The following is a 17,380-nucleotide window of genomic DNA, read 5'->3' on the forward strand; positions in this document are numbered from 1 at the left end:
CTGCATTTGTTTATAGCACTGTGGAATCTGTTGTCGCTCTACAAATAACCGATAATAATAATAATAATACTGTCCATGAACAAGCACATTTCTCTAAAGCTAATCTTTTATCTTTCATATGTTAATGTCCAAGAAATAGATAAATTTATACCTCAAAAAACAATATCTCATAGAAAGTTGTTTTTATATTTATTTGTTATACAAAAATATCTGTTATATGATACTTTCACATAAATTAATGTGTATTTGTATTTCTAGAATTCATGATATGCTTTCATCTCATGTTTTTTTTTATAAATGATTATTATTGCTAGACTTTGTACATATATCTTTGCACATACTTGTATATAAATATATATATTTTTTTTGTTCTAAACAATGTTGCCTATAATATCTCTGTGTTTATACCACCATATGTATATAGTGTAAATTTATTATTATTCTGAGCATGACTAATTGTGAATATAGCATGTCATCAGGGTATCATATGTATTTATTTGCAATCAATGGATATTTTAAGAGCTGGGCCAGTTTTCTCTCTGTACCTGTGTAACCCCTCCAGATTGCAATCTATTTTAAAAAACCACCCCTGCACAGGTGTTATAAAATGGGCTGGCATATAAGATGACATTTCTTACTGAAAAAGAAATTCAAGAGAAGCAAGAAATGCACTGCAAATAGCATGACAGTAAAGAGGTGATTTTAATTTCTGCTGTATCTGATTCATGACAGTTTAATGTTAAGTGGGCTATCACTTTGAGCTATCAGTTTAAGATTATAATGAATCAAACATCAATCGGTTTTTAAAATCATTGTCTAAAATATTTCACTTTGTGTCCTAATGTCCACATTTATGTTTATCTTTAATAATAATTCCACATATACATAATTTAAAAGTATAATACACAATGTAACAATTGGCACTTATAAGTTCTGATGAGTGATCAATGACACAAGTATCGACCAATTTGATTCGTTAGTGATAGTTTATTTGAATCAGATTGGCTTATGACATAAATTATGTGATTATGCATATTCCAATCAAAAGTGGTTGAAAAAATTACTAATGTATGGGTTGTTTAGGAGTTTGCGTCATAATTGGTGCGAAGTGGAGAGTGAGACTTGTATTACATGGCTTAAACATGGTGCACATAGATTTTTAAAAAAAATAAAAAGGAAGTTAGCTATATTATGTTGTGTATTTATTTCATTTTTATCTCTATATCTATTAGTGCAATAAATCTGGGGCAAAACTTTTTAACAAATTTGGAGAAATAATATTGTCCCCTTGCTTTGTAATGAGAGACACATTTTTAACATAATCCATAAGTAGTATTTTTATCCCTATATCTACTAGTGCACCAAATGTGGAGTAATAATATTGTTTGATTTAGAAAGGGTATACAATTTAAAGAGTTTCTAATTTACTTTTATTATGTAATATACTTCATTCTCTTGAAGCATCGAACATAAGCTTTCTGTGTTTTCCGACTCCCATTGATTTCTATGGCATCCGCGGCCTCAAGGGTGGCGGATTGAAAACTAGGTATGCGGGGTCGGAATATACGCAAGCGTACCTGTTAAATGTTTGATAAATTGGGAAAATGGTCAAATAGAGACTTTGCAACATCTGTAATGATGCAGGCATCGATCTGCGTCAGATTAAGATCGCGGGAGCGTATATTAGGTCACGAAGTTCAACATTTGATGATCTTGATGCTTTGATAATTATGGCGGATGAATCTCGCGACAAATATGACGCGGAATTCAAGCGTATTTTCAGTTGACACTTTGATAAATATTCCCCATATTATTGTTTGGACGTGTTTGTTATATTAAAGTTAGATTTATTTTTAACTGAGATGTGTATAAAATCTTCAAATAGATGTGATGTTAACTCATCGATGTTTGACACAATGGGGCATATTTGTCAAGCTCCGCATGGAGCTTAAAGCCCATACAGAGGCTCGCCAGAAACACAAGTTATGTAGCAGCAGATACAGAGGCTCGCCAGAAACACAAGTTATGTAGCAGCGGTCTAAAAACCGCTGTTCCATAACCTGTCCGCCTGCTCTGAGGTGGCAGACAGAGATAGCCGGAAATCAACCCGATCCAATACGATCGGGTTGATTGACACCCCCAGCTGGCGGCCGATTGGCCGCGAATGTGCAGGGGGCAGCGTTGCACCAGCAGTTCACAAGAAATGCTGGTGCAATGATAAATGCCAACAGTGTATGCTGTCTGCATTTATCGATGGGCGGCAGACATTATCCCCAATTTTGGATCATGTCCGTCCGCACCTGGTTAAATAGGCCCCAATACATGAGATGCCACGATCAGTTGGCATGGAATGAGTTAGTACTAGATGTTGGTCTACCAGATTGATTTTGTTTTGTTTAAGCTTTTGATTTGCAAAATATTTTTGTAATATTAACTTGTGGTGAAACTATTTAGGTCCACGAAAATATCAAAGATGTTATGTGGATTGGGTGGACAACATGATAAGCCCCTTTTTAGGACTCTTTTTTCTTCAATAGAAAGTGCATGTGGAGATAAATTGAAAATGCCCTGATTTAGTTTGGATAATTTCGCTTTCTTGGCGGCAAGGGATCAGCCTCTATGGCTTTGTTTTCTGTTAAATAGGGTCTTTTCCCTGATCTTGGGGTCGACCCTTCTATTCTAGTGTTTGGTCTTTTCTCTAAAAAAGATGGAGAGTCTGATGTATTAAACTCATTGTTTCTCCATTATAGATTCATGTGTCAAAGATGTGAGTTTGGGTCTTTCTCTGTAAAGTCTGGTTCTCTTTATCCTGTGTGTGATTGGTTCCTGTCTACATTGATGTCATTTGGTCAATGGTTGTATGCACTAATGTTTGAAGGTTGTGTCCACTTCAGGGTTATTGTCTCACTTTTCTGTACATTCAGGCCTAGTCAAGAGCAAAAATATTAGTGCTATTGTGTGTTAACATTGCTTGAGTATAGCTATTCTATTTTTTACTATTTTTACATCTTTAGAGATGAAAACCCATTTATGGAGCATATCATTATGCACAGGGCTTTTTTTGTTAGGGTACTCATCGGTACTGAGTACCACCACTGCTGCTAACGCATAACAGGTAATATTTGTAATCATCATGTAAATACTCTAGATTTCATATGAGGGGGTTGCTAAATACATGAAACATTGTAAATAATGTTGTCCTTTTGATTTTCTCAAAGTTACTGAGCAGAATAAATCAATGAGTACCGGCACCTTTATTTTACAAAATGCATAAGAGATACATTGATGATTTGATTTTTATTTGGGCAGGATCTGCAAATCAGTCTCAACTCTGTAGAATATCTAAATTTGAATGATTGTGGTCTAAGGCTCACTCATAATTTTGACACTCAGAAAATTGCTTATCTGATGCTGGACCTGGATAACAGTGTCATTATGACGGCTTTCCTCTACTACTACATGCGAAGAGCTCTGACCCCAAACATTGTCTAAGATTCCTTAAACGTAACTGCTCAGAAGAGTTAGATCTTCTGAATGAAAGTAAGGATTTAAAATCATGCTTATTTCAGTGGGGATATCCAATCAATACCACTGATAACACTTTTAATGAGGTCAAAGATAGGGATAGACAGAGTTTATTGGTAGATAAACATGTTTTTGTGACTACCTTTTCCACTCAATATGATCAAGTTTGCAATATAGTCAATGAACATTTAACAATATTAATGGGTAATAATAACCATCTGTATGAAGTTATTCATAAGGGGTGTTGTTTTGTGAACCAACCAAAAACTTTAAGTATAGGTGAAATGCTGAAATAAGGGCAAAAAGTGCACAATTCAATACATTCCAGCAGGTAAAATAGATGCTGTGGAACAAATTAAAGGGGAGAACATTTTTGGGTAAACAGTCCCTTTAATATTAATGGTTTACTTCAGGTCTCAAAGGGCACAACACTTTACAGCAGTATTTTGGATTGCCCTTAACTTACCACTTCTAATACAAGTGCAATGAACAAGCTAATTGCACAATCTGCAAACAGTGAAACCGTTAATTAGAGCAATTAGCAAACACTACACAATGCAGACAATTGTTATTTTTGTATTCAAGCACTTGATGGTTTAAAAAATTGGCAAATTTCTCTTTTCTTTTCTCTAAATGTCGTATTTGTGATATTAAATGTTTTGGCACTTTTAGAACCAAAATTAGTATGTTTTTGTGCAACATGTGAAGTTTCACATAGTGTTTAAAAGCATGTTGTTTTCTCACCTACTAACAATATTACAAATAAACACAAGTCACAGATCTTGGAGTAAAGACCATGGATATGGTCAGTCAACAACTTAAAATAAATTTACTAAACTTTGTGTAAATTTACAACACCATGGTGACGGCAACTGAGCTCCCCAACTCTAGAACCCCAAGCAGACAAAGGTAAGTGGCCCTAATAGGTTTACTGCAGAGCCAGACAGATGCTAAAATACTAAGCAACATGTTTGTTGTGGTGGGAAACCATCGCCTAAAAAATGCACCATCATCATTTTCTCCTGATCCTCAGTTAGTTTTAATATTAAAACCATAAGCCTACATGTGTATTTGTAGTTTGTTAACATGTCAAATAGTCCAGTTCTTATTATTAGTGTCATAATTTATTTCTAAAGTACCATCATATTACACAACGCTATGATGCTAGGTATAAAACAAAATTAAAGATAAAATTCAACAAATCAACAAATATCTATACCGGATACACAATGTAACAAATGTAATATTGATGTCCCATTCACTAGCCCAAACAACACAATTCCAAACAAGAATCATGTACGATAAAACAGGTAGAGGAATTAGCTCTGAGAACTGAGAATGAATAACATCTAAGTCATGCAAACTAAACATACTAGAATACTGGTATACAAATATGAATGGTCTTATTATTTAACTAAGATGTTAAAATCAGTGATGATATATTTTTTAAATTTGGATTCTGTACAACAAGGCACTTTGAATAAAGGTTAACTGTTAACTTTCACCATATAATTTATTTTATTTTGGTGTAATTATGAGCACATAGAGGTGTCCATATAGAGTCCATTTTAACCGCATATTAATAAACCAAAAAAGTTTTTTCAAAAATCGGAAGGGCTAACTTTAAGATATATCTGTCATAGTATAAAAACAAGATATGACGAATATTTATTATAGACACACAGGCATGAATTAAATTATGTTGTCTGAATTATAGTGCAACTAACATACTCCAATATAGGAATTATATATCAAACTGGTGGAGAAATCAGCTTTGCAGTTGGGGAATAACAGTCAGCCCCAAACACGTGAATTAAACACCTAGTTACATCAGATAATTCAAGTAAGATTGGTTTCACCACCAGATAATTCAAGAAATGATAATATTTTATATAATATATATTCCAATTAATACATTTTTATTTGAATACTTTGCCATTATTGACCACTCCTGCAATTAAAAATGATCAATGCAAACATACAGACATCACAAGTGCTACGAGGCACTAGACAAACAAGTGATCTGATTTGTCAGTTCACAAAAAACAGGCGTGGCTATGCCTAGCCTTCGAAAAAGCCGGAGAAGCCGGCGAAACATGTCAGGGGGAAAGGGAGGATGGGACCCTTTGATTTTAACTTTCTAGCAGTGTATTAGGGTTATCTACATGATATCTGAGCTGACAATTACTGTATACTCAGATTAGCTAGGTCACCTGCTTGGTGCTCCCTTTTGCTATAGCGGGCACAGACCGGAGGTCGTGCAACTTTGGCTCACATTTACTTAACACAATATTGAGGTGCGATTTATGAGTGATACGAACTTTGTATACTAACTCAACTCAGGAGCTAATAATAACCACTGCAATTATAATAATTAAGGAGAGGAGATAGAAGCCTCTTTACTAATACACACTGGTTGTAACAAGCTATAACTTCATTGTATTATACTTAAGAAAAGTATTTCTGTTGGTTACATTTAATAGAGAACAAACAGAGCAGTATGCACTATATCCAGAGTATATAACATCGAGATGGATGATTAAATAACCTTCATCTGGATAGCATGATAAATATACGCTCTGGAATTTAGCAATCCCATATATACTTAGCAAATATTTCCAATGGACATACAAACCAAATAACATTGTAACTAGTATACATGATGCTTGTTATTTAGTAACTAATAACAGTGCAGTGTAACACTACTAACATATTCTGATAGTATTACCGGAAGCAGTAATAGATGTGGGTTATTTAGCTAGCTATACTAAATAGTATAGCAGATACACTCTCACCAACCATAGTAGCTGTAGCTTTATATATGTAATATAATCCCAAACTGTAGAACACAGAAGCACATTATACAGTTTTGACGATCCTGTATACATACAATTACATTTATCTCAATCAGCTACTATTTTTGGATCTAGATGATTTATCTCTAGATCTAGCTCTGAATAATTTGTATAACAGGACAATATAAATACGCTATACATTTCAAATTTCTATTGTTTGTATCTAGCAACTACACCAGGCTGTGGGATACTTTCCGCTATCCTCTTAAAGGAGAACTCATATATGCTGTTGGTACAATAAATTTCTGAGCCACAATACTTCATAAAGGAGAATACAAAGTTGTTGTATCATTTAAACTGATAGAAGTTCTTCAGAACCATAATAAACCCTATAAAGGGAAATTCAAATACGTGGTGCAAACTATATTGATTCTGTTTGCACCAAGCACTTACACCAACTTAGGGCTATATTTCACTAAACCTTAAACCATTCCTGAACTGCACAATCTTATTAAGAGGACCTACCTATTATAGGCCCCTATCATATCTACCCCACCATTACATTGACCTATCCAATTGTAAAGTATTATCACACTATATAAGTGATTAACTCTAATACCTCTAGTTGATTTTAAAGCACCCAGTTTTAAGATTATTTAATAAAGTTAAATTTTTTTATTTTATTTTGTGGAAGCACGCCACCCTACATCAATCTATCTATCATGTGAGTGCTATAAGTGTATACTTTTTACGCAACTATTCTTTAGTTGTAGCGGTAAAAGTGTTTGTTTATACACAGCACCACGGGGCCATTTATACTATATATAAGGCCAATTTTGGATAATTTAAGGCCCAGTTTCATCTTAATGGATATTTAGTAGTGCCATCACTCCTCTCTTTCTATAAAATAGCTAGGTATAAAACGGCAGAACACAATAACAAAAAGACATTTGGATGAATAAAGGCTAGAGGGCTTGTGCTTTGCTTTCATATGTAAACCACTGTTACGTGAGATTATTGGTTGGAAAGAAGCAATTGTGAGCTTTAAAGGAAGCAAGGAAGAACATGGGAGAGTTCTGGAAAAAACTTGCAGGTGGAAGAGTGAGGAAGAAGTCAGAAATGTGGAGAACAGTAGGCTGTGGGCAGAGAAGAGTATTTGTAGACAAGGGCAGAGAGAAAGGAGGGTACAGTGTTACTGAGGCATTGGAAGTTAGGGCAAAGATTCTGAATGTTGTTCTTGAGGCTAATCAAGGGAGTGGAGGTATTGCCAGAGTGGTTTTGCAGCTGTGGACAAAGAAGATGAGTCTGTCTAAGTAATTCATGAATGGTTCCAGTGGGGACAGCTGGTAGCTTGGGAAACCAGAAAGGAAAAAGTTGTCATCTTTAAGTAGTAACATTATAAGAAAGTTGATTGTAATCTTAGTTTTGTGTTTTGTGAGGAAGTGATGACATTTACAGTTATTGTGGTGTAAGAAGTAGCAGTAATTAGTTAACTGCTTAATATCAAGAGCAAAAGAAAATTCTAAATCAAATGTTACTCCAAGTAAGTGGCCTGAGGGTTTGAGGTGATGAGTTACTTACAGGGAGATCTTTTGGTTAGAAGAATGAGGAAAGAGAAGTAGCTCTGTTTCAGAAATGGTGAAGAAGTAGCTCTGTTTCAGAGATGTTAGCTTTAGGTAGTGAGAGATAATTCAGGTTTAGATGCTACATGGGAAATTGAAGACACAAATGAGCAAGGAAGAGGATTTGTTTTAGACAGAAAGGTAGATTTCACTATCATCAGCAGACAGACATTGGAAGATTTGGCACTGTAATGGATGGTTAACATCCATGTATGTATCCTTCTTGAGGTTCATCAGATTCAGGCTCTTAGCACTGCAAAATCTGTTGGCGCTCTACAAATAACTAATAATAATAATAATAATAATAATAATTCTAAGATTGATTAACAGACAGATATATAGGTAGTTAGATAAATATATGATTGATTGAAAGATTGATAAATGATTGCTAGATAGATAGATAGATAAATAATAAATTGATAGATAATTAGATTGCTAATAGATAGATAGATAGATAGATAGATAGATAGATAGATAGAGCTTACTAACACTGTAAACCATTAAAGTTATAACATTCAGCTAAAAACTGCTCATTGTATGCTAGATTACAAATGATATTCTATTGCTAGCACGAGTCGTGATAACGAATATTGCACCCACGCTAACTTGTGTGTATTACAAGTTTAAATTAAAAGTGTTTGCTCAATCGCAAATTGATTGATAGATAGATATATAGATAGATAGATAGATAGATAGATAGATAGATAGATAGATAGATAGATAGATATACAGTATATAGAGATGTAACATTTATATTTCCCATTGGCAGATCATAGCTTATTTTCATAAAGGTCTGGGAAAAAGCCTAATAAAATAAATAAATAAATGTCACAGTAACACAAACACTAACACCATGTATTTGTCCTAAGCTGGTGACAATATCATATATACAAATGTGAGGAGTATTGAGTAAGCTGCAGCTAATACGATAAATCAGAATGGCACAAAAAACAGAGCCATACATAACCTGCATAAGATGTCTTATAGATTGCAGTGGAGTTTAGATGTCCAGTTAATAGATGTCCTTGTTGTTCCTTTCTGCCACATCTGGGTAATATATATCACCAGGCAGATAAACAGTTAATGACATCTTTGTATATTAACATGTCTAAGCTGTTGCATCTTACATTATTCATTTTCTGCTTTATAAGTCCCTGTGGAACAGAGTTTAAAGAACCTTTACTTGCTGAAGAGGGTCGTCTGGTGCTCTACAGTTCTCTTAAGTAGGCTTAGGTGTAATTAATGCTCGTAATTGGTTTTGCTTATAACTCTCTGCACTAATTATCTCCTATATGACACGATATTATTGTACAATATAGGAAGGGGCTCTGCCATCCCAAGGGGAAGTGCTAATCCTTTGTAAAACAATCCAGCATCTGGCCACTTCTCAGCCTTTAAAAACACACAGAGAACGGAGGTTTGTCTCAGACAAAGACTGACAGATATAAGAAAGGGAATTGCTAGATATCAGAGAAATAACTGATTGATAGATAATACACAACTGATAGATAATACACAACTGATAGATATACACAACTGATAGATAAGCACAACTGATAGATAATACACAACTAATAGATATACACAACTGATAGATAATACACAACTGATAGATAATACACAACTGATAGATAATACACAACTGATAGATAAACACAACTGATAGATAATACACAACTGATAGATATACACAACTGATAGATAATACACAACTGATAGATAATACACAACTAATAGATATAGACAACTGATAGATAATACACAACTGATAGATATACACAACTGATAGATAATACACAACTGATAGATATACACAACTGATAGATATACACAACTGATATATAAACACAACTGATAGATCAACACAACTGATATATAAACACAACTGATAAACACAACTGATAGATATACACAACTGATAGATAAACACAACTTATAGATATACACAACTGATATATAAACACAACTGATAGATCAACACAACTGATATATAAACACAACTGATAGATATACACAACTGATAGATAAACACAACTTATAGATATACACAACTGATAGATATACACAACTGATAGATAAACACAACTGATAGATAATACACAACTGATAGATAATACACAACTGATAGATAAACACAACTGATATATAAACACACCTGATAGATAAACACAACTGATAAATATAACACAACTGATAGATAAACACAACTGATAGATAATACACAACTGATAGATAAACACAACTGATAGATATACACAACTGATAGATAAACACAACTGATAGATAATACACAACTGATAGATAAACACAACTGATAGATATACACAACTGATAGATAAACACAACTGATAGATAATACACAACTGATAGATATACACAACTGATAGATAAACACAACTGATAAATAAACACAACTGATAGTTATAGACAACTGATAGATAAACACAACTGATAGATTATACACAACTGATAGATAAACACAACTGATAAATATAACACAACTGACAAATAAACACAACTGATAGAAAAACACAACTGATGTATATAATATAGGGAACTGATAGATACTACAAAGACCAATAATAAAGGTAGAAATATAAAATCCACAAATAATAGAAAGTTTTTTAAGTCTACTCCAGAATTTTTTATTGTTTTAAAAGCTTGATAATCCCTTTACTAACCATTCCCCATTTTATCTGTGTGATAACCTTGTGTCAAAGCCTCTTCTGACAGCCCTCTGATCACATGGCTATTTATTTATTTATTTATTTATTATCTATTGACTTGCATTTTAGCCAATTAGTAGTAAGTCATGCACAGCTCCACAGGTGTAAGCACAAAGTTATGCAATGTGGGGGGTGTTGGTTTAGGGGTTAATAACTTTATTATAGTAGTAGCGATATGGGGGGGGGCAATGGTTTAGGGGTTAATAGCTTTATTATAGTAGTTGTAATGTGGGGGGCCGGCGGTTTAGGGGTTAATAACTTTATTATAGTAGTAGCAATGTGAGGGCCCAGCAGTTTAGGGGTTAATAGCTTTATTATAGTAGTTGTGATGTGGGGGGCGGCAGTTTAGGTGTTAATAGTTTTCGTTTAGTAGTAGCGATGTGGGGGACGGCAGTTTCAGGGTTAATATGTTTACTTAGTGTTGGTGGTTTAGGGGTTTATAGGTTTTTTTAGTGTTGGCGATGAGGGCGGGTGGCAGATTAGGGGTTAATAGGTGTAATATAGTATTTGCGATGCAGGGGCATGGCGTTTTAGGGGTTAATAGGTAGTTTATTGGTGTTAGTGTACTTTGTAACATTTGAATCACAGGGTATATAACGCAAGCATTTCAGCCGGACCACACAACCTGTAATACAGGTGAAATGAAAATCCTGAGTTGCGTAAAGGCTAAAACGCTTGCAGTATAGCTGTGCTGTAGCGACTTCTAATATGGGAAACCTGCATATTCCATTTGCAAAGGTACATTTTTCAGCGGTATAGCCGTACCTCACCATACCACTAATGCTGAGGAATGGGGAGTAAAGGCAACTATGTTACAGATCTTACATGCATGTTACAGAGATCCTATATACATTAAAGAGATCACACTTGCATGTTACACAGATCATACATATATGTTACACAGATCATACATGCATATTACAGAGATTATACATACATATAACAGGGTTTATACATATATGTTACAGAGATCATACATACATGTTACAGCGATCATACATGCATATTACAGAGATTATACATACATGTTACAGGGTTTATACATGCATATTACAGAGATTATACATACATGTTACAGGGTTTATACATGCATATTACAGAGATCATACATACATGTTACAGAGATTATACATACATGTTACAGGGTTTATACATATATGTTACAGAGATCATACATACATGTTACAGCGATCATACATACATGTTACAGAGATCATACATACATGTTACAGCGATCATACATACATGTTACAGGTTTTATACATGCATGTTACATAGATCATATATGCATGGTACAGGGTTTATACATGCATGTTACAGAGCTAATACATACATGTTACAGAGATCATACATATATGTTACAAAGCTCATACATACATGTTACAGGGTTTATACATGCATATTACAGAGATCATAAATGCATGTTACAGAGATCATACATACATGGTACACAGATCAAACATATATATACAGGGTTTATACATGCATGTTACAGAGATCATATATACATGTTACAGAGTTTATACATCTATGTTACATATATCATGCATACATGTTACATAGATTATGCATACATACATGTTACAGGGTTTATATGCGCATGTTACACAGATCATACATACATGTTAAAGAGATCATATGTACATGCATGTTAGAGATTATAAATACATGTTACAGAGTTTATACATTCATACTACACAGATCATACATATCTGTTACAGAGATGATATGTACATGTTACAGGGTTTATACATGCACATTACAGAGATCATACATAGATGTTACAGGGTTTATACATGCATGTTACAGAGATCATACATACATGCTACACAGATCATACATACTTGTTACAGGATTTATACATGCATATTACAGAGATCATACATGCATATTACAGATATTATGTATGCATGTTACACAGATCATACATACATGTTACAGGGTTTATACATGCATGTTACACAGATCATACATACATGTTACAGGGTTTATATATGAATGTTACAGAGATCATATGTACATGTTACAGGGTTTATACATGCATGTTACAGAGATCATACATACATGTTACAGGGTTTATACATATATGTTACATATATCATACATACATGTTACATAGATTATGCATGCATACATACATGTTACAGGGTTTATACGCGCATGTTACACAGATCATACATACATGTTAAAAAGATCATATGTACATGTTACAGGGTTTATACATGCATGTTACAGAGATCATACATACATGTTACAGGGTTTATACATCTATGTTACATATATCATACATACATGTTACATAGATTATGCATACATACATACATACAAACATGTTACAGAGTTTATAAGCGCATGTTACACAGATCATACATACATGTTAAAGAGATCATATGTACATGTTACATGGTTTATACATGCATGTTAGAGATTATAAATACATGTTACAGGGTTTATACATTCATGCTACAAATATCATACATATCTGTTACAGAGATGATATGTACATGTTACAGGGTTTACACATGCACATTACAGAGATCATACATAGATGTTACATGGTTTATACATGCATGTTACAGAGATCATACATACATGTTACAGAGATCATACATACATGCTACACAGATCATACATACTTGTTACAGGATTTATACATGCATGTTACAGAGATCATACATGCATATTACAGATATTATACATACATGTTACACAGATCATGTATACATGTTACAGGGTTTATACATGCATGTTAAACAGAACATACATACATGTTACAGGGTTTATACATGCATGTTACACAGATCATACCTACATGTTACATATATCATACATGCATACATGTTACAGGGTTTTATACATGAATGTTACAGAGATCATATGTACATGTTACAGGATTTATGCATGCATGTTAGAGAGATCATACATACATGTTACATGGTTTATACATGCATGTTACAGAGATGATACATACATGTTACAGAGATCATGCATACATGCTACGCAGATCATACATACATGTTACAGAGATCATACATACATGTTACAGGGTTTATACATGCATGTTACAGAGATCACACATGCATATTACAGAGATTATACATGCATGTTACACAGATCATACATACATGTTACATAGTTCATACATACATACATGTTACAGGGTTTATACATGCATGTTACAGAGATCATACATACAGGTTACAGTGTTTATACATACATGTCACAGAGATCATATGTACATGTTACAGGGTTTATACATGCATGTTACAGAGATCATACATACAGGTTACAGGGTTTATACATGCATGTTACAGAGATCATACATACAGGTTACAGGGTTTATACATGCATGTTACAGAGATCATACATGCATATTGCAGAGATTATACATACATGTTACACAGATCATACATACATGTTACAGGGTTTATACATGCATGTTACAGAGATCGTACATACAGGTTACAGTGTTTATACATACATGTCACAGAGATCATATGTACATGTTACATGGTTTATACATGCATGTTACACAGATCATACATACGTTACAGAGATCATATGTACATGTTACAGGGTTTATACATGCATGTTACAGAGATCATACATACAGGTTACTGTGTTTATACATGCATGTTACAGATATCATACATACATGTTACAGTGTTTATACATGCATGTTACAGAGATCATACATACAGGTTACAGGGTTTATACATGCATGTTACAGAGATCATACATGCATATTACAGAGATTATACATACATGTTACACAGATCATACATACATGTTACATAGTTCATACATACATACATGTTACAGAGATCATACATGCATATTACAGAGATCATACATACATGTTACACAGATCATACATACATGTTACAGTGTTTATACATGCATGTTACAGAGATCATACATACATGTTACAGGGTTTATACATGCATGTTACAGAGATCATACATACATGTTACAGTGTTTATACATGCATGCTTCAGAGGCTACAGCAAATGCACTAGTAACCTTTGCCTTAAATAAGAGAGCACATGGTATGGGCAGACATGTGATTGTTACCGTGAAGTTAGGCATTATCTGATTTCAGAGTGCGGTTTCTTTGTGAGGATCCCGTGTGAGGGAGCACAAGTTGTTTATAGCAAATACAATAAAAGTAACATAAAGGTGATACAGTATAATCTGCAGGATCAGCTGTCCCAGGGAGAACCTCTTTTGCTTACTTAGACAAATAGGCAGCTGCTGATGTCATTACTGAGTGCAGATGGAATGCATTATATATCATTATTCCATCCCAACCCAGTTACAGCAAATTGGCTCAGCTGACAGCTCCACCCAAAGTTGTGTTACTGCAAAGCACCAGCAGGGGGCAGGTTGTACTCTCACATAGTCATATGATATATAAGGATTGTCCTTAGATGGTGAGGGTTCCAAGCACTCAGCAGGGGGGCGGGTTGTATTCTCACATAGGTATATAGGGATTGTCCTCTGTAAATAGATGGTGAGGGTTCTAGGCACACAGCAGGGGGCAGGTTGTATTCTCACATAGGTATATAGGGATTGTCCTCTGTAAATTGATGGTGAGGGTTCTAGGTACACAGCAGGGAGCAGGTTGTATTTTCACATTGGTATATAGGGATTGTCCTCTGTAAGTAGATGGTGAGGGTTCTAGGTACAAAGCAGGGGGCAGGTTGTACTCTCACATAGTCATATGGTATATAGGGATTGTCCTCTGTAAGTAGATGGTGAGTGTTCTAGGTACACAGCAGGGAGCAGTTTGTATTCTCACATAGGTATATAGGGATTATCCTCTGTAAGTAGATAGTAAGGGTTCTAAGTACACAGCAGGGGGCAGGTTGTATTCTCACATAGGTATATAGGGATTGTCTTCTATAAGTAGATGGTGAGTGTTAGGTACACAGCAAGGGGGCAGGTTGTATTCTCACATAGGTATATAGGGATTGTCCTCTGTAAATAGATAGTGAGGGTACTAGGTGCACAACAGGGGGCAGGTTGTATTCTCACATGTGTATCTAGGGATTGTCCTCTGTAATTAGATAGTGAGGTTACTAGGTACACAGCAGGGAACAGTTTGTATTCTCACATATGTATATAGGGATTGTCTTCTATAAGTAGATGGTGAGTGTTAGGTACACAGCAGGGGGGCAGGTTGTATTCTCACATAGGTATATAGGGATTGTCCTCTGTAAATAGATAGTTAGGGTAATAGGTGCACAACAGGGGACAAGTTGTATTCTCACATGTGTATCTAGGGATTGTCCTCTGTAATTAGATAGTGAGGTTACTAGGTACACAACAGGGGGCAGGTTGTATTCTCACATAGGTATATAGGGATTGTCTTCTGTAAGTAGATGGTGAGTGTTAGGTACACAGCAGGCGGCAGGTTGTATTCTCACATAGGTATATAGGGATTGTCCTCTATAAATAGCAATTTTTAAGGTTACCAATGACCTACATACAGCAAAATACTTATCCTCCTTGATCTGTCTGCAGCCTTTGATACTGTCGACCACCCTCTTTTGTTCCATACCCTCCAATCCTTTGGCATCTGCAGCACAGCTCTCTCTTGGTCCTCTTCCTATCTGTCTAACGGTACCTTTAGTGTAGCCTTCTCTGGGGCATCCTCTGCCCAGTTTCCTCTTTCTGTTGGGGTACCGCAACGTTCCGTCCTCAGTCCCCTTCTCTTCTCAATCTACACGTCCTCATTAGGTTCCTTAATAAAGTCCCACGGGTTTCATTATCATTTGTATGCCAACGATACCCAAATCTACCTCTCTGCACCAGAACTATCTCCGTCCTTGCTAACCAGTGTCACTAACTGTCTCTCTCATATCTCATCTTGGATGTCCTCTCACTACCTTCAAGCTAAATCTCTTCAAAACTGAGCTCCTTATTTTCCATCCTTCTTCCAAAATCTCCACCTCCCATGTCTCTATAACTGTTGATAACTCCATCATTACCCCAACCTCACATGCCCGATGTCTTGGGGTCACATTGGACTCAGATCTTTCATTCACTACTCACATTCAGTCCTTGGCTAAAGCCTGCCACTTCCACCTTAAAAACATCACTAAAATTAGACATTTCCTTACAAAAGACACAATTAAAATGTTAATCCACTCTCTCATTCTTTCCCTTGACAACTGCAACTCCATCCTCTTTGGTCTCCCTAGCTGCCGCCTAGCTCCTTTACAATCCATAGTGAATGCCTCTGCCAGGCTCCTCTTCCTTACACGTTGCTTCTCTCTGCCAATCCCTTCACTGGCTTCCTCTTGCCTCCAGAATTAAACACAAAATTCTCACTCTGACACACAAAGCCCTCAAGTGCATTGCTCCCCCCTACATCTCAGACCTTGTCTCCACATACTCTCCCTCCTGTCCCCTTTTGCTCTGCTTATGATCTCCTACTCTCCTCCTCTCTTGTTACCTCCTCACATTCTCATTTACAAGATTTCTTCTAGACTGGCTCCCAACTTATAGAACTCTCTGCCTGGCTCCACAAGACTCTCCCCTATTTTTAAAAGCTTCAAGTGCTCCCTGAAGACTCTACTATTCAGGGAGACATGCAACCTACACTAACTTTTCTATCTCCACTGCTATCCCCTTAAAACCCATAGCATGTAAGCCTATGAGCCCAGCTGTTTGTAGTTCACCTTCATAAGAGCCGACTACAACAGTG

Source organism: Bombina bombina, chromosome 2, assembly GCF_027579735.1.
Source record: "Bombina bombina isolate aBomBom1 chromosome 2, aBomBom1.pri, whole genome shotgun sequence".
Lineage (NCBI taxonomy): Eukaryota > Metazoa > Chordata > Amphibia > Anura > Bombinatoridae > Bombina > Bombina bombina.